This window comes from Corvus kubaryi, unplaced genomic scaffold, assembly GCF_017639235.1.
Source record: "Corvus kubaryi isolate FWS band 111438036 unplaced genomic scaffold, C.kubaryi_AGA036_p1.0 split1-65, whole genome shotgun sequence".
In the NCBI taxonomy this organism is placed as follows: Eukaryota; Metazoa; Chordata; class Aves; order Passeriformes; family Corvidae; genus Corvus; species Corvus kubaryi.
Window position 1 is genome coordinate 1500274 of NW_024582080.1, and position 18094 is coordinate 1518367.

At 40.7% G+C, this 18094-nt stretch overlaps 1 long non-coding RNA gene across 28 annotated transcripts in view; it reads left to right on the plus strand.

Annotated features, from left to right (window-relative positions):
• Nucleotides 1–18094, plus strand: part of LOC121657877 — a 91426-nt gene that overhangs the window by 58474 nt on the left and 14858 nt on the right. For 20 of the 28 annotated variants that reach the window (XR_006013748.1, XR_006013753.1, XR_006013756.1 and 17 more), the window contains 4 exons: nt 2163–2203; nt 7729–9805; nt 12755–16553; nt 17903–17968. This is a non-coding gene — a long non-coding RNA (uncharacterized LOC121657877). The remainder of the gene's footprint in view (nt 1–2162; nt 2204–7728; nt 9806–12754; nt 16554–17902; nt 17969–18094) is intronic. The other 8 variants (XR_006013747.1, XR_006013762.1, XR_006013774.1 and 5 more) reach the window with 5 other exon arrangements.

An 18094-nucleotide genomic window follows, 5' to 3' on the forward strand; every position in this document is an offset into this window, starting at 1 on the left:
CGGGGCACGATTAATGCTTTCCGTGGCCCTGGAACTTTCACCGAGGGCTGCACTCGTCAAGTCCCTCCCTTTCGTGCCGCCTGGCCGGAACACGGGGGACGGACGAGCCTCGCCCTAGGGCACCCCGGGGGACAGGTGGGATGGGTACCCTCGGAGGAGCTGTGGCAGTGCCGGCACAGTGTTGGGGCAGTTCACTGGGAAGTCTGGGACAGCGCTGTAGTCGGGCAGTGCTGGGACAGTTGGGGCGATGCTAGGACAGTCTGCTAGGGTACTGTATTGGAGCAGTTGCGATAGTGCTGGGGCATCCTGAAACGGTGCTGGGACAAAGCTGGGTCAGACTGGAGCTACCCTGGCACCGTTCGAGACAGTGCTGGAACATCTGGGACAGTGCTGTATAGTCTGGAACTGTCTTGGAACAGATAGGATGGTTCTGGGACAGTGCTGGCACAGACTGGGACAGGGCTGGAATAATGCTGGAACAGTTAGGACAGTGCTGGTACCTCCTGGGACGGAGCCGGGACGGCTGGAGCAGTCCGTGCTGCGAGAGAGCAGCGCCGGGAGGCACCGGGTCGGGGGGAGGCCGAGCCAGGCAGGAGGTGCGGGAAGGAGGGAGCTGCCTGTGGCACCGCCGCCGCACCAGGGCCGGGCCGCGGAGGGGCTCAGCCGCGGCCTCGGCTTCTGCCGCTCCCAGCGGAGACCGCCCGGGACACTCGCGGCTCGGCCCCGGCCCGGCTCGGCCTCTCTGCGGCCGCGGCGAAGGGTCCATCCGGGGAAGGGCTGACCTAAAGAGCCGGCCCCGGGCTCTCCGCGCAGCTCGCCCAGGGCTCCTTACAGCTGACGGCCGCCTCCTCCCGGGCTGTCCGCTAACACGGGGCTGCGGAGATGCGGCGTTCAAGAAGTGTCCGCATCCGGCATCGCTTCCATGTAAAAATAGATAGTTAGCCCAAAGCTCGAAAAGGCAGTCGATAACATCAATCCCTTCCGGCTTCTGTACAGCTGCACCAATACACCTGGTATTGGTTTTCCCCCCTCGTTCGATTTTTCTTTTGCCTCCCCTCTTGGCGACCCCGGGCCCCCGCCCCCGCCCCCGGGCCGCTCATGCGAGTCACCCGGCGGCGGCACCGCCGGCCATTCCCCCTCCAGCTCGATGGAGCTATTCCACGGATACTCCTCTATTGAAAATGCAAATGATTCGCCCTCTCAAAAGCCACTGGCTCTGAAAAGATGTCTTCTTCATTACTTTTGCTTAGAGATGTAAAATGCAGATTTTTCTTGGTCATAATAATTTAGCGGACCAAATTTATTAGAGAGGTTTGCGTTCTACAGTCCCGCGGGACAATTTTAATCAATGATGAAATGTTATTTGACTTGGCAGTGTAACAGTGGGGATTTGACTCATCAAGATGTAAATTAAGAGTAAACAGAGAAAAAATGTTTCTCTGCATACATCTGAATGTGTATTTCCTCCTTTTAATAGATTAATTAATATTACTTCTCAGTCATAAATTAGTAAGTGTTCTAGAGGGAGTTGAAGGAAGAGTAACCAAAATGAATAGTTTATTAAATGGCTAATGTATGGAGAAACTTTTAATATCTGTAATGTACATCTGCGTAGATAGAAATGAAAGTATTTGGGTAAGGAAATGTGTGTGCTTGTGGCTTTGGAGATTTGCAATGTGCAAATGTAATAGTACTGCTCCTGCTGAAGTGCTTGCTCATACTAGCAATACTCAGTGCTTCAGGAGGATGCTAGGTGCTGGCCTAGAATTCAAACTACTTTTCAATTGTTGCTTCAAGGTATGTAAACTCCAGAGAGAAATGATATTTCAGCAGCTTCACATGGCTGGCCTGCTGTATTACCTGAGTCTACACGGTTTAATGTGCAACTGTGTATTTATCACTCTTTTGAGAGCCCAGATTTTCTCACGTATTTCACAGCAAATTGAAGCACTTGATTTGGAATTGTGCATCCTACCTTAGAGGCCAGATCCCTGACCTGATGTGACAGTATCTAGCAAAAGGTAAAAATTATAAAATGTTATATGAAAAGGAAGTCTTGTCAGTCTAGAATGATATTCAGAAAGCATTTGCTAATCAAAAGCTAGTTACCTCATTTTAGTAAATACATAAATACAACTTGGCTTTTTTTTTTTTTTTTACAGTTCAAGTGAGTGGCTCAACAATGTGTGACACTGCAATAACTGTAAGTTAACACAATCAACATATGGTTTACACATGACCTTTTCTGGTACCCATTGGCTATCTGTAATACAGATCTCAGAAAACAGACCAGCAACGCCTAGTTCACTTCCCAGAAGCACATTTAGTTCAGAAACTTTAGCAAAGCTTTCCACATGAGACTCTTATTCACCTGAGAGCATCTTGAATTGTTTGGTGCTTGGGTAGCTCAGATGGGACCATAGGCCTGGATCCCCAGATGTCATCTGTGGTCCTTGGGCATCTGACTCCTGTTTAAATATTTTTTGCTGAGCAGTAGGAGGTAAGTATCTGAATAGCTTCAGATTCTGAGCCTCATTTTTTTTCTTAGGCATTGCATCAAAGACCTCTGATTGCACCTGTAAATGTACATTTGCTAGAAAATAACCTTGGACAAAATATCCTGCTTCTAATGAACCGATTTCAGCTCTTCTGCTCTAGTGGCCTACACTGCACTGTTCGAGAACTGAGCTCCATTTTGTAATTGGCAGGAGGTGAGAGTAAATCATCAATAAATCTCTTTGCTCTTGAGGACAGGAGAGAAGCATAAGTCTATTGAGAAGGAGCCTCTAAGGTTAATTCCATACAGCTTAATTTGGAAGGAAAAAGAAGAAAGCTCAGAAACAGTGGAAGAAAGTATGGGGGGAAAGTGAAAAAAAATTCAGTGCAAGAGAACAGCAAGAATGAGAAGAAGGAGGTATGTGTCTGAGATATCCAGGGGCATATATAAATCAATATATAGCTAGGCAACTTACGTAATGTTCTCAAAAGTTGTTGAGAATAAAGAGAAGCATAGTTGGGAGATATTCTCCTGAATATGGGTAGGTGGAAGTTTTGTGCTTAATAGAAGCTAGTTTCAGCTGCAGTAGACCCATTCACTAATGCAGTGCCACTCAGAAGGACTTATCTGAGAGTAGTTATTATGTCTTTATAACAATAATTTCGAGGAAGAAATGATTTTTAATTTTTGTAATTAAAATAGTTGGTTTTATTATATTCTTTTTCATTTATTTCTGTATTTGGATCGCTACTGCAGAAACAGGTACAGTACATAACATATGTCTGACTGATTGGCTTATCTCCACAGCCCAGCTGCTTGCCCACCTCACGCCAAGTTTGAGTGAAGTAATGGGTCTTATGTGGTCTCCCAAAGCTCAACAGACTGTGGGTCAGTCAAGGGATTTCTATCAGGCATGAAGCAATCTGCACAGGAGCCTTCCCACAACAATGAATGCTAGCCCAGAAACTCTCACCCAGGAGCTGTAATTCAGAGTACTCTGCCTGAATGTATTTTACCATGCAGAAGGCAATTACATGGAGATAGTTTAAAATTATATGGGTTATTGATATCACATGGCTATGCACACTAATTGCATTGGCTGATTGAAGAAACAAGACAAGGCTAATTTGCAGAATTTATTATTTTTAACACTAGCCCTGAATGTTCTCCTGCCAGGATCATTGCCCTCACAGAGCTCTCTAGAACACATACATGCACTTTCCACCTTACTATGAAAGTCATCTACTGGGAAAGTTTGTGATTATCTCTACTCCTTCCTTTTGGAGCCCTAGGTCTCCGAGGAAGGAAAATAAGCATGTCATATGAAAACCCCCTGAAGTTTGTGCTTGATATTTTAACTTCCCTTTGCAAGGCAGCTGCTGCCTTTGCACGTGTGGGAATCTGGTGAGCCATACAATCTTAGGCTGAGGATTTCTATTCACTAGGGATTAGCTGAACTGTTTTCCTAAATCAGTCACCAGATCTGGATTCCAAATTAACAAAGTGGTGCTGAGCAATAATGTAGACTGTAGGTAGCAGCTGTGCAAATTTATTCACTGAAAGCATTATAAAAGCAGGCTGTCTAACTGCCTTAGCTTTAGTGCAGTGAACTCTGAGCAGTAGCGGACTTACTGAATTTATAACAAGTGAAAAGCTCAGGTTCATTCAGCTCCAAGGATGCTGAATGAGAAATGCTGGTCTTTGCACAATTACTCTAAACACAACTGCTCACAACAAAAAGTTTAGAAGATGCAGAATGACTGTATCCTAGAAAATAGAGGTAAAAGGGACCCCAGAGATCATTGAATCTCTCCCTATGCCCTGATGATCTGCTACTCTTTTTCTTTTCCATTTGTCTAGCCTGTTCCTAAAGACACCCATGGATGGAGATTTCACACACCCCTCATGCAATCTATGCCTGTGTTTAACCATCCCTCATGTTGGAAGAGTTTTCTTGGTGTGTCTTCTGTAGTCATCTGCAGACTAAACCGTGCCAGTCCTTTTGCATTTTCTTCATTGGTGTACTATTTTTTTTTACCTCTGACAATTCTTCTCTCTCTTTTCTGAACTCTGTCCAGTCTTCCTTTTGCCATATCTCAAATTAGGCTCGGTATTCCATCTAGGACCTTGCCACAACTCAAGTCTCCCAAAGGCTATCTTACTCTTCGCTCTTACTATCCCACTGTGGGGTTTACTTTTTTTTACTTATTTTTAATTGCAGCAGCACTGTTGATTAAATCCTGGCTGTACTCCCCTAGCTCCTTTCTATGGGACTGCTGTCTTACCACTTCTTACCTAGATTTTATTTGTGTATTGTGAAAGTGCAGGACTTTGCATAGGTCCTTACATAAATTTGCCACCTATCTTTAATACTATTTCTCCAACTTGTCAAGATAATCTGAATTTCAGTTCTATTTTCCAGTGAGCTGGTGGTCTCTATGGGATTAACTGCAGTAATGAATAAGCATATTTCATCTTCCTTCATTCAGGTTGTTAATGGAAATATTGAGAAGCCCCAAATTTAGCATGAATTCCTGAGGAATTCCACTCTCTATATACTTCAATTTCAATAACTAACCATTGATAAATGCTTCTAGTGAATGACTTCCCAGCTGGTTTGTACTCGTCCTGTATCAGTTTCCTCTAAACTGTCTTTCTCTGTCTGAGGTAGAAGAATAATACATGTCAGTGTCTGAAACAGTCAAGATATGACACCTCCTGCTTCTCCCATCTGTTATCCTGCCGCAGAAGGAAACTAGATTCCACCTAGTCTTATCCAGAAAATGCCATATATGCTTAATTCAAGCCTTTATGAGGCCTGGAGCACCAGTTCCCAAACTGTGGCATCAGGTGAAGGCTGGGCCTATGAGGGGATACAACAACCTGCCTGAAATCAGACTGGAGAAGTGGGGCTCACAGGCTGAAGTACATCTGCCAGGGCTACTGGGGCGTCACACTCTCAGCAGTGGGACTGCTAGAACAATCTGATGTGAGACAATGCCCTTGAGCGTTTTCCATCTGTCTTTTCTACAGGTGAGCATGGTGTCTTGAAACACCATTCCTTCAGCCAAGTAACATTCATATGCTATTTGTACCAAAAGAAAAACAGCTGGATCATTGGAACATACCAAAAGAAAAACAAAACACTGAAATATGATTTTCATTCAGATATACAATGAAAATGCACAGAAGATGATGTGCAGAGGGGGAGGGCAGATGTAACTTGCAGCCAGAGATCTGAAACCTGCAGTCATTAACTTGATCATCATTAGCAGGGCATGCCAAGATGAAATAAATATTAGGAAAAACTTGATACACATTAATGTAATTTATCTTTAGAGGTACACAGTGTGTACCATGTCACATCACACTTCTTTATGGTCAGTAGAGAGAAGCAGGTACTTTGAGAATATAATTCATCTAGTCTGTTTTAGAGAGGAGATGCACCCATAAATACCCAATTGTGCAGAGCATGATCTGACAGGTAAGATGCAGACATATGTATTTTATATTAAGTTATGCATTTTTTTTTCTTTTCTTTGTGTCAGGTGCATAACAAATCACTTCCATTCTCTCAATTCTTGTGGAAAGAGGGGTAATATCTCCACATTCGGAATGTGCCTTTGATTTGAATTTTAGGAAAGCTTGATAGTGACAGGGCACTATTTAAATATAGAATATCTAAATGCTCCAATTATAATACCAAATACTTCTAGTCTGCCTGATAGATTGCTTCTCTCATAGCTGCCGTCATTCCTCTAGTTGCCTGGTTAAGAGCTGCAGATTTAGATCGAGTCTCTCCTGGTGCAAAAAGTCTTAAGAGAGAGGATGGCTTTATGGCTCGCATTAGGGAGTTCTGTTAAACTGCCACTGTGTTATCTATGAGACTTGGCAGTTAATCTCAACAGATTTCTAATGCAGATTTACTGAATAGTAATAAACACCTGTGCAGATACTTAGAGTGTAAATCCAATCTGTAGTTCACTTCATTTGGTTGATCCAGATTAGTTTTCTCAAAGTGCCTTGTCTAGGCAAATCCTGAGTACGTCTTTGATCTGCTAACAGAGATAAACTGCCAGGTGGATCTGGGTGGCAAGTGTCACTGATGGAGTTTCAGAGCACAGTGCCTGTCCCACTGGCTTCTGCATTGCTACTTAAGGGGTTATAGAAGCAAAATAACAGCATTGGAATTTTATTGTAATCTGATAGATCTGATGACTTTTAAAATATATAGGGTCACTGTATTAAAAGTTGGTAGCATGTTTTCTTTTTTAAGCTTGGCATATGAGTGACCAACATGCTGAGCAGCAGTTTTTAAGGGGGTTTTGCCAAGGCACAGAGAAGAGACATTGCATGTATCCAATTACAGCAGTATGCAGAGCATGAGACACCATTTATACTTGACTCTCCTCCTGAAGTTCTGTGATGCAAATAAGAATGTCCGTCCTGAAACTGAACTGGGAAATTCAATTCAATTCTAAAATTTGGTAAAAGCTCCTAAGAAACAGATAACAGTAATATGATAAGTAATTTCAGGAATAAAGAAGCATAGGCAGATGAAGTCACAGATGTAAAAGAACTCTTGGCTTTAAAATGCTAATTGCCATGTTCATAGTTCTTCTCCTCCCAACATCACTTTGCTGGAAGGCACTGTATTTTTGCCATAGGATCTCACAGAAGCGGTGGGTGTATGTTTGGACCATCTAGAACAAATTACAGCATAATTTTTCAGCCCTAGGCACAAGGTCATTCAAATATAATGCCAGAAAATTGCCTAAACTCAGTGCAAATGGACAGCATGTTTCTGAGAAAGCCTAGGGTTTTAACAGTTATGTTAGAAGATTATGAAATTGCGGTTTTCATGGTGATCCCCCAACCCATCTGTTTTGAAAAGGTTGAAGAATAAGGTCATATTTCTGGGTCTGTAATAACATTATTCTGCAGGGAAGTTGCTGAAGAAATTGAAAGTGGTGTTTATATATAACAGAGTCTTCAGAGTTTTCTTTGGTGCCTTTGTTTCAGGGATTTTGCAGGCAACTTAAGGTGCAAAAGTACTTAATGACGTTGGATTTACAGCTTTGTATCTGCTACACATGATATGTTTATTGTGCTATGTAATTGATGTGGCTGTAAATGTGAGTGTGAATTTTTTAGACATAACGATGAAATTGCTCAGTTTGTATTTAAAGATTCAACAACAATGTGGTTATGCACTTCTTTACATTTGCCAGAATTACACCACCACCCCCTGCCCCGAGAAATAGGAAGACTAGTGACAGAAGACATGGAGAAGGCTCAGTTACTCCTCTGCTTTCTTTTGGCTCAGTTTTCAATGGTGATGTCCCTTCCCACATCTCTCAAACTTTTGAACTTCAAGACAGGGACTGGGGCAGCAAAGTCCCTCCCACTGTAAGGGAAGAACAGGTTTGAGACCAGCTGAGGAACCTGAACACAACCTTGTGGGACCTGATGAGGTGCATCCCAGAGTCCTGAGGAAATTGATTGATGTAGCTGCCAAACTGCTTTCCATCACTCTTGAAAATTCATGGCAACCATGTGAAGTCCCCAGTGACTGGAAAAAGGGAAATATCACCCCCATTTTTAAAGCAGTAAAAAGGAGGATGCTGGCAGTTACCAACCAGTCAGTGTTATCTCCAGCTAAGAACATGGAGAGGATCCTCTTGGAGGATATGTCAAAATACATGGAAGATAGGAAGATGATTAGAGGTAGCCAGCATGGTTTCACCAAGGGCAAGTCCTGCCTGACCAACTTAGTGGTACTGTATAATGGAGTGACTGCATCAGTGGACAAGGGAAGAGGTATGGATGTCATCTACCTGGACTTTTGTTATTCCTATGATACAATCCCCTACAACATTATTATCTCTAAATTGGAGAGGCATGGGTTTGATGGATGGAGTGTTAGATGGATAAGAAATTGACTGGATGGCAGCATCCCAAGAGTCAATGCTCAATGTCCAAGTGGAAACCAGTCGTGAGTGGTGTCCTTGGAGGGTCCATACTGGGACCAATACTATTTAATATCTTTATCAAGGACATAGGCAATGGGATCAGTGCACCCTCAGCAAGGTTACAGAGGACATCAAGCTGAGAGTTCCAGTTATTTGCTAAAGGCAAAGGATGCCATTCATAAGGACCTTAACAGGCTTGAGGACTGGCCCCATGGGAACCTCATGAAGTTCAACAAGGCCAAGTGCAAGGTCCTGCACCTGGGTTGGAACGATCACCAATATCAATAGAGGCTGAGGCATGAATGGATTGAGATGGCAGAGAAGGACTTTGGGATACTCATTGATGAAAAATTGGACTCATTGATTAAAAAAAAATGAAGTGGCAATGCGTACTTGCATCCCAGAAATCCAGTTGTATCCTGGGCTGCATCAACAGAAGCATGGCCAAGGTGGAGGGAGGTGATTCTGTCCCTCTATTTCACCCTGGTAAGATTCATTCTGGAGTACTGCATTCAGTTCTGGACTCCCCAGTACAGGACAAGACCTTGTTAGAGTGGATACGGAGAAGGGTCACAAAAAAGATCAGAGGGGTAGAAAAACCTCTGCTATGAGGAAAGACTGAGAGAGTTGGGGTTGTTTAGTCTGGAGAAGAGAAGGCTCTGGATAGACCTTATTGTGGATTTTCAGTATAGAAAGAGAACTTCTAAGAAACACAGAGGGACACAGTAGTGACAATGAAAAGGGGAAATGGTTTTAAACTGACAGAGGACAGGTTTAGATTAGACATAAAGAAGAAATTTTTTACTATAAGGTGGTGAGATATTGGCACAGGTTTCCCTGAGAAGCTGTGGATGCGCCATCACTGGAAGTGTGCAAGGTCATGTTGCACAGGCCTTTGAGCAACCTCTATCTAGTGAAAGAAGCCCCTGCTCATGACAGGGAGATTGGACTGGATGGTCTTTGGAGTTCCCTTCCAATCCAAAATTGTATGATTTTATTACCTATTTATGTGGGTGTTTAAAAGAGATTTGTTTTTTGTTTTTTGTTTTTTTTTTGTCTGAAGAATAGGCCAAAATTCCTGGCTGGTGTTATTTAAAAGAATGAGAAAAGATAGAGTGTTCTAATCCTGGGTACGACACAGTATTTTAGTCAAAGACAAGCCTCTACAGTGATTTGTTACCACAGAATTACAGAAAGCAGTGCTAGAGCAGATATGAGGTCATCGACTCCTTCCCTCTGATCAAGGCACATTAAATATCCTATGTCCTCTGTAACAGATATTTGGCTAACCTGCTTTCCAAGACCTCCAAGGACAGATATTGCAGAACCTCTCAAGGTAGTTAAATCCAGTGTTTAATCATTTTAGAAAACTGTACTTTTTGATATGTGCAAGTTACACATACAAGCCTGATCTGCAACCTGAGTCTCTTTTGCTGCAACTTTGCTACCTTTTCTGGATCTTGGTTTGAAAAAGATTGAGAATAACTTATTTTTCTTGACCTCGAGTCATTCTTGTAGCTTTACTTCTATTTTCCATGTTTCCTCATGCATTCCTGCAAACAGTATCACCTGTGACAAACAGAATGAAGGATTGCTTCATATGCCTTGTGAGGTTTACATCCCATCATATTATGAATGTTTTGTTTTGTTTTTTATAACTAATTGACACTGTTGATTAATCTTCAGTTTATTAATCTTTTTTTCTCGGAATTGTTCCTTAGCCTATCATCCTTCAAGTGATGCCCAAGTGTAGAATTTTATTCTTGTCTCAGTATAATTGTCTCCTATTTGAAGACCATTTCTATTTCCTTTTTTTAGGGTAATTTCATTCATCACTAAGCTAGTCTGGAATATTCACCTATCTGTCAGTGGGAGTTGTGAGGCCTGGGAGAGATGTTAAATGTTTACATTTTAGGTAACTGTAGATGTCCACATGTGAGTTTAGTGTTTAAATGTCTTTCGTAGTCGTACAATCATAGATCACAGAATCATTAAGGTTGGGAAAGATCTGCAAGATCAAGTCGAAAATTTGAACTAATATCACCATGCCCACTAAACCATATCACCAAGTGCCATGCCCAGTCATTTTTTGAGCACTTCCAGGGATGGTGACTCCACCATTTCCCTGGCCAGCCTGTTCCAATGCTTAACCTATCTTTCAGTGAAGAAATTTTTCCTAATATCCAATGTGAACCTCCCCTGAGGTAGTCAAACTAGTCAATACAGTCAATGGAGCTTAGAGACAATTCATCTCACTCTTATTTAGACACCTACATTTGGTCACCGGAACATGTAATTTATTTTACCCTTCATCACTAATTAATGCTAATTCAGTGTAAACGTAACAAAGGAAGCCTTTGGGTCTACTCTAGCTTGGAAGACATTACAAAATAACATAATAAAACTCTCCTAGGAAGACATTACAGCAATTTTATAGCTTGATCTGTAGGAACTGGAAGAAGGAGCCCCAATTACGCCTTTTTTTTCATCTCTTTGTTCACATGAAACAGCTCTGCCTCTCACCTGCCTACTCCTAGTTTTTAATTATGAAAATATTATGGAGGAATCTTGTTAGAGAGCAAGATTAAAAGCTTATTTTTCTTTGAGTCTGTTAAATCAGAGAATGTATACTTTCTCTGCAAAGACTCTATCCAAAGGTGAAAAGCAGCCCCAAACTTTACAAATCTTTACTTTTTTGTTCGTTGGCAAAGTAGTAGATCACTCCTAGTGTTTGCTTGGATATATTAATTAGGGATAGTTTATTATAACTGTAATTTGTAGTTACTATATTTTTTTGTCATAGGTGTCTTTCTGTGTTTGTTGGAAAATAAGTAATATAGTAGTTAATGAATGTGCAATTCCTTTTAGTGGTCAGCTTTATGAAATTCTCAGGCTTTAAGACATATGTGAAAGGCGTATGACATAATGGACATAATTTTTGTTCTCCTCTCGAGAAATAGGCCGCATTCCTTTCAAATGTGCAGTTTGACATTCTTTGTGAATGTTCAGTGAAGATTTGGGAGTCAAAATTTTAGTCTTTGTGATGTGTATGATATGTATGTCACAAGATGATAATATAACCTCTTAGGTGCATCTGTGCTATAAGGCTCCAATGTTTTCCTCTTCTGAAATGCAGATGTCTGAGGTGGGATTCTTCTAATCTAATTGTAGGTGTCTGCAATATGAATGTTTGTATCGAAGCATGTCACCTTAGGAGAGGAGTGGGTACTTCTGGGGAGTTATTAATCTTACCTATTTTTGACATTTCCTTTTTGGAGAGAAGAGCCACATGTTAGAAGTGTCTGTTTCTCTCTTCTTGTGTCCTGTTAATGAGAGGGCTGAGGCCACCCACTCTCATCAGCTGCACCCAAGACTGGTGTTTCCAGAAGACCAGTACTGTCGCAGAGGTCAGCTGTCACTGAGGCCCACAGAGAAAGGGGGGGCAGCTCTGTGCTAGCCTTTGAGTCACACTCATTGAAACCAAACACTAAGGCTGACTGAGGCAGTGCACTACAGCTGGCAGTGAAGTATGAACTCTCAGAAGCAAGAGAATAACTAATTTTAGTTTTTAGATTTTCAGTATCTTCTCAGCCACTGATAAAACTCTCATCTTCAAAGAACATAATGTACCAATATTTGGGACATTTTTATATCTACATCTCCCCACTTTGGCCCTGATGGTACCAACATTCTTGGATGATATCTCTGAACTAGATTCACTAGAAGTGCAAACAAACCCACATTTCCAGGGAGAAAGTGCTGTCCTTGTCTTTTCATTTGGCCACAGGAAGTCTTTTTCATCATAGGTTGTAGTGAAGAACTAGAATCCAACCAATCCCTCTGATGCCTTTGTTGTCGGGAAAAAATGATCTATCAAAGCCCATTTAGTGGGAACTTCAGCCAGACACTTATGACTGCTGGTTCTTTGTTATTTTCTCATTATGTGGTTCCTTAGTTTCTAAAGGTCTTGACATACATTGTCTACCAATAAGAAAAAATCCCTCCTCATGAGATTTAAGTATGTTGCTTTTATCTTTAATGGAGCCGTGTTTGAGCGTCTGTCATCACGTTCAGTAAATCATCTGTCAATGAAATCCACATTTTTAGTAGCCATTACCTCAGCTCAGGGATAAATGGCGTTCTAGCTTTCATGTCTAATCCTCCATATTATTTTCAGGTGGATAGGGTAACACTGAGGCCACATCTTAAGTATATTCTAAAGATGGTTTCAGATTTCTTATTAATCAGTATATCTACTTACCAATATTTTTTTCCCATGACCCAGTTCATCAGCAGAAGAATCAACATGTTGATCCTTTGTGAGCATACTGCCATAGCCAGACAAAGCTCTTCTAGAAATCTGTGATGTTCTTTGGTCTCAAACAGCCTTTGTTGTTCAAGATCAGATCTAAGAAGATGTAGCATCAACTTCAGACTCGTTCAAAATGAGTTATCAGATTTTATCAGAGACACATTTGATGCTACCAGATCAAACCCACCCCAAGGCAGTGCAAGGCAGTGCCACAGCCTGTGCGGGCAGAGCTGCAGTAGCTGAAGGCTGTAGAGACACTGTGCAGTCATTGATACTCATATTTATGAAGCATACGTGTGCTGGTAGCCCAAAGGCTTGAGGGTCACCAGTTCTTCAGTCTTTGTAACAATGAATGGCTTGCATTTACTGGTGTGACAGCACTCCTAATGAAACACCCAGGAAGTGCTTCACAGATGCCAGAACTTGAAGGAAGAAGAGGAGTTGCCTCTGTCACAGTTCTTTAATATGTTCTTTGTATGTAGCTCCCACCACTGGCCTTTCTGTTCTGGGGGAAGAAGGCTTGTCCTGCGGACTGAGAGCTGCTGAATGACATGGTGGTGATCTGTTTATGTGCTTGTGGGATGGAAAGCAGAGCTGAGTAGGGAGCAGGTGATGCACACACCTTGCTGGGGCACATAACAACATAAGAAACATTTGAATTCTTATGCAGAAGAGATTCCCTTTTAGAATGGGTCTTACCTGCATAAAGCATCCTGAAGTATCATAGCTACTACAAGGTTAGTGATGCTGTGTATCATTCCTTGTAAAACACTTGATGTGAAACACTGTGCTGTATCTTTGCCAGGTATTTTCATTGTTATTACTATAAACAGCAAACAATGTATGGTTGCTAACATTATTACTATGACTTTTTTCATAGGAATGAGACCTCAATAGAAATCAGAAGCAGGATTTGTTTTGTGTACTGATAAATTTTCTTTATTAAATCCAGTAATATATAGCAAGATTACATGCCAACCCACAGAAGTCCTTCAGGGTTGTTATTTTAAACCCATGTCGATGAACAGTTTATTCTGAAGCATTTCAAAAGTGTATGCATATGCATTATATACATATATATATGTTATATGTATATATAGGTAATGACAAAGCAAGTAGTTTAATACATTTTATGGGTCCAGCCTGGAGTTCTGCATACATGAACCTGTGTGTGGTCAAGGAGGCTTGCATACTTTTGAACTCTAAGTTGGCCTAATAAAAGATACCATACTACAGTGCTTGCTTTGTCAATCCTGTTTTGCTGGCTCAAAATGACTTGCAAGATTAATTTTCAATATTTGACATAAAACCCAAGAAAAAGAGGTGTTTACTTATGGCAAGGAGTTGATTCCATGTTAATGACCCTGAACGAGGCTCGTACACAAGGTACAGATTGTTGCCAATTTGATGTATATTCATGTTACAGAATATGAAAATGTGAAGTTATTCCATCTTGAGGATTTTGTTTCTATAAGTTAAAAAAGCTTTTAAGTAATCATACTGTGTGTTTGATGGTGGAAATTAGTATGAATATTTCTGGCAGTGGAATGATGTGATGTGGTTATGCATTTCTGTTTTCACTGCTCAGCATTGGCCTTTTACAAATACAGATTACCATGTCGATGGAAGGAATTTACAGCTTTGGCCCCCTTGTCTCGCTCTGTGTTGTAGCACCTTTTTTTGTGCTTTAGGTTACACGTCCTCCCAACTGCATTTTTCTGACAGAAAAAGGAAGTGTCTGTGGACAGAGATCCTGAAAACATGTGAGCTTTACTATTTAATTGAATGAAATGAGTATTATTTCCCATTTACCTTGATTTCCTGTGGGGTGAAATCTTGCTCCTCTGAAATCAGTAGCAAACACCACTGAGTATGACAGGATGGAGAGTCCATGAGTGATCCCTTACCAGCTGGTGACATTGCATACTGGAAGCTCAGAAAAAACCAACCAATAATAATAATAATAATAATAATAAAAAGAATACTCTTTAAAAAATCAGAATTTAGGACTTTCAATAAAATCCAAGCTGAATACAAAACCTGTATGTATGATGTATTTAATATTGTTAGTTTTGGGGTCTCACAGCCCAGATAGAACTGCAAGATCCATTTGTGTTCTGTAGGCTGTTACACTACATCCCTTACTTACCTCATCTTGTAGGCAAGGAGCTGCTTGCTCTGACTTGATGGAATTGCAGCTGTATTTGTGGAGTGCTCTCGTCCTTTGGCACTCCCTCCCCTGTACATTAATACAGTTTAAATGCACCAGCATTTTCTCTGGAAGCAAACTTCTAAACTTGTCTTTAATCCTCATGCAATGCATATTTAGAGTTTTTTATTTTCCTGGAGTTTAGTTCCAGAGGAAAACATACTTGACTGGTGCTCCCACCAGCCAGCTGTGGTTTATAATGACAATAATTAACAGTAAGATACTGCAGAAGAAATGGGAAGCAGAGAAATGCAGTCTAGCAGCTTCAGAGATATGGTTCTGTTCACTTCTAAGGATTCCAAAGTGCTTAACAAAAAATATTACAGGCAGGATGGGCAGCTCTGGCCATGATGAAGGTCTTCTAGTGCTTTCTGTTTTAATATTCTGTTTTAGTTTTTTTTTTTTTTGTTTTTCCAGAGCTCTGCCAATGTGAATATATTTAGTCTAAATTTATTTTTATTCAATGCCAGTCTCCAGTTTTTAAATTTTTGAAATGAAAAGTGAACTATTGAATTATTTATAAGAAGAGGGCTAGATTTTTGCTTATGTAAAAAAAAAATCTGACCCCTGTATTTTTGAGCAAAGACAGGCTTTTCCCTGCCTTTGAATCAGGTATGTGCCTTTTGCCATCCTCACAAAGCCTTTCAAGTTTGGTCAACGCTTTCAAGACATGGAAAAAAACACAGTTACCAAATATCCCATAGAGGTTTAATAAAGCCTAACAGCAAATATTTCCAGAGATTTCATCTTCTCCGCCTTGCACAGCTCCTTCCCATGATCAGACTTTCCATACACCATCCTCACAGGATGACTGAACAGTCACTAGCTGGGGGCACCAGAGGCCAGAACTGAGGCAACCCCTGTAGTGTTGTCCCTGGGTGTTACTTTGAGCCGCAGTGATGCTCTGAAGTGGAACCGGGAATAGGGAGCCAGTCCCTCCTGAGCTGGAATGCATTTTAGGGCTCCCAAATTTTAGTTTGTATGCTGTTGACAAGCCTCCAGCATAGTTTCTCTTTGCCACTAGCCTGAATGCACATAGAGAGTTGGATAGCCTCAACAAGACCCTGAGAAACCGCATCCAATGGTGAAACGAGTCCCACTTTGAGCAGGGGGTGGGAACACACAACGTCCTGAGGGTCCTTCCCAGCTTGAGTGAGTCCATGGTTCTGTGATTCTTTACTGACCATTTCTCCACTAGTGTGTGTAGCCTGAAGGCAACATCCTAGTTGGTGGGTTTCTGTGGGTATGATGCACACAGTGGAAATAGAATTATTACTTTATTTTTAAAAACAAATGTATTCAAAACACCTCATTAAGATAATATTCAAGCTGCAGACCAGGTATCCTAAAATTAAGATTAACAAAATGATCTCTGCAACCTTTGTGTGCTTCCAACATATGTTTGCGTGGAAACACTGACTCTAGTTTTGTGATTGCCTGTGTTTTCACTTATATGTCCTCATCTCTATATCTACTGGATCTGCTCTGGAGATGAAGCAGCACTGAGAAGGATTGGTGGATGCTAACTGCAGAACTCTAGCTCACTTGCTGAGAAGGTGCAAGGTATTTTCTGAATGAAACAGGCCATGGTAGAAAAAGAAAAAAAAGATCTCCAGGTTTAGGTATTTGAAGTCTGTTCTGGAGAGCTGGACAGTATCCTTGCCTCTTCTACTGTCTTCCTGTGTGGTAATGGGCAGACATTTTTCCAGTGGTTATCAATTGCCAAAAGACCCTTTCTGCTTGTTCCAGTAGTATCTGGAACAAGATGACTGTGCAAATGTCATCCAGCAATCACAACTCTTTCTTTGGTAATGTCATCTATGACGTTCCATCTAATAAAGCCTTCATCAAGTCAGGTTAGGTAATTATTACTTCCTTATATCTGTTTATCATCAAATGCTCACCTTCTGTTTATAGTTCTACTTTATACTTATAAATATTTATAAATAATTATTTGTCAATGAATTGGGCAAACTATCTTGAAAATCTCTGAATTTCACTGAAATATTCAGGCAGCATATGAGATTGTTTTTCAAACGTCAGCAGGCTTAATTAGATCCTGCAGTTCATTCATTTGCACTGAAGCCAATTGGAGTTTTACTTGTGGAAAGTCTGCGAGATCAAAAATTATGCCCAATGGGCACATAGCTCTATAGTAGAAAATGTCAGCTCTGCATGGTGGCATTTCTGACTTCTCATCGGTTAGACTCTCTCTAATACCACACTTTTACTCTCTTTCTCAATTTGCTTTTCTTGCATTTTTATGTGAGTGGTTTTTTTGAAAGAGTTCTTAGAACTTGCTGTATATATGGTATATGTTTTCTTTACAGATCACTGAAATGGATAGGCAGAAAAATAGATAGGGTTTTCTGAGCTTGTGACATATGTAACATAATATAAAACCCTCCTCTAAGTCTGTTTTGTCATATGTATCAAATGATATTTTAAAAATTATATTTCTGGAGTATATTTTCAGCATTTCTTATTGCTATTCTTGATCTATGTTTGACAGTCCCTTAATCTGTCTGATGTAAACTGAATGAGTAGCAACATTTAAAACTATGGCTTCAGGGACTCCTTAGGAGGTTTCTTTGTAAGTGTACATTTACTAGTTCATCTGTAAATTTATTTTATGAGGTGTTTAAACCTCAAGAAAACTGAAAAACATAATATTAAAGCCTGGTTTACATCTACTGAAGTCAACGGGAACTTTGCAATTGACTTTAATGGTAGCCTATGTCCTCTAATTATGAAAGTGGCAAGGATGATATACAAAAAACCACAAGGAGAATTTTCTTTTTCATCATATCCTAATTCTGTTTGCAGATGCATTTGCAAAGTGCAATGTGGTTTGTTCTTGAATTAAACAATTTGGTGTTTGGACCTAATCCTGAACTGCATTGATATTTTAGGTTGTGTTTTCCTTCTTGAAAGATCACAGACTTCTCATTTTCTCTGGGGCTCATGGAGGTGACAAGGTAAGAAATCCAGCCAAATGTTCAAATTTTCAAAAGGCTTTCAAAAATTACGCTTTTGGTTTTGATCTTACATCTGCCCTGTGGTATGAGTAATGGAAGAAGTTGATGAAACAGTTTTCTTCCTGA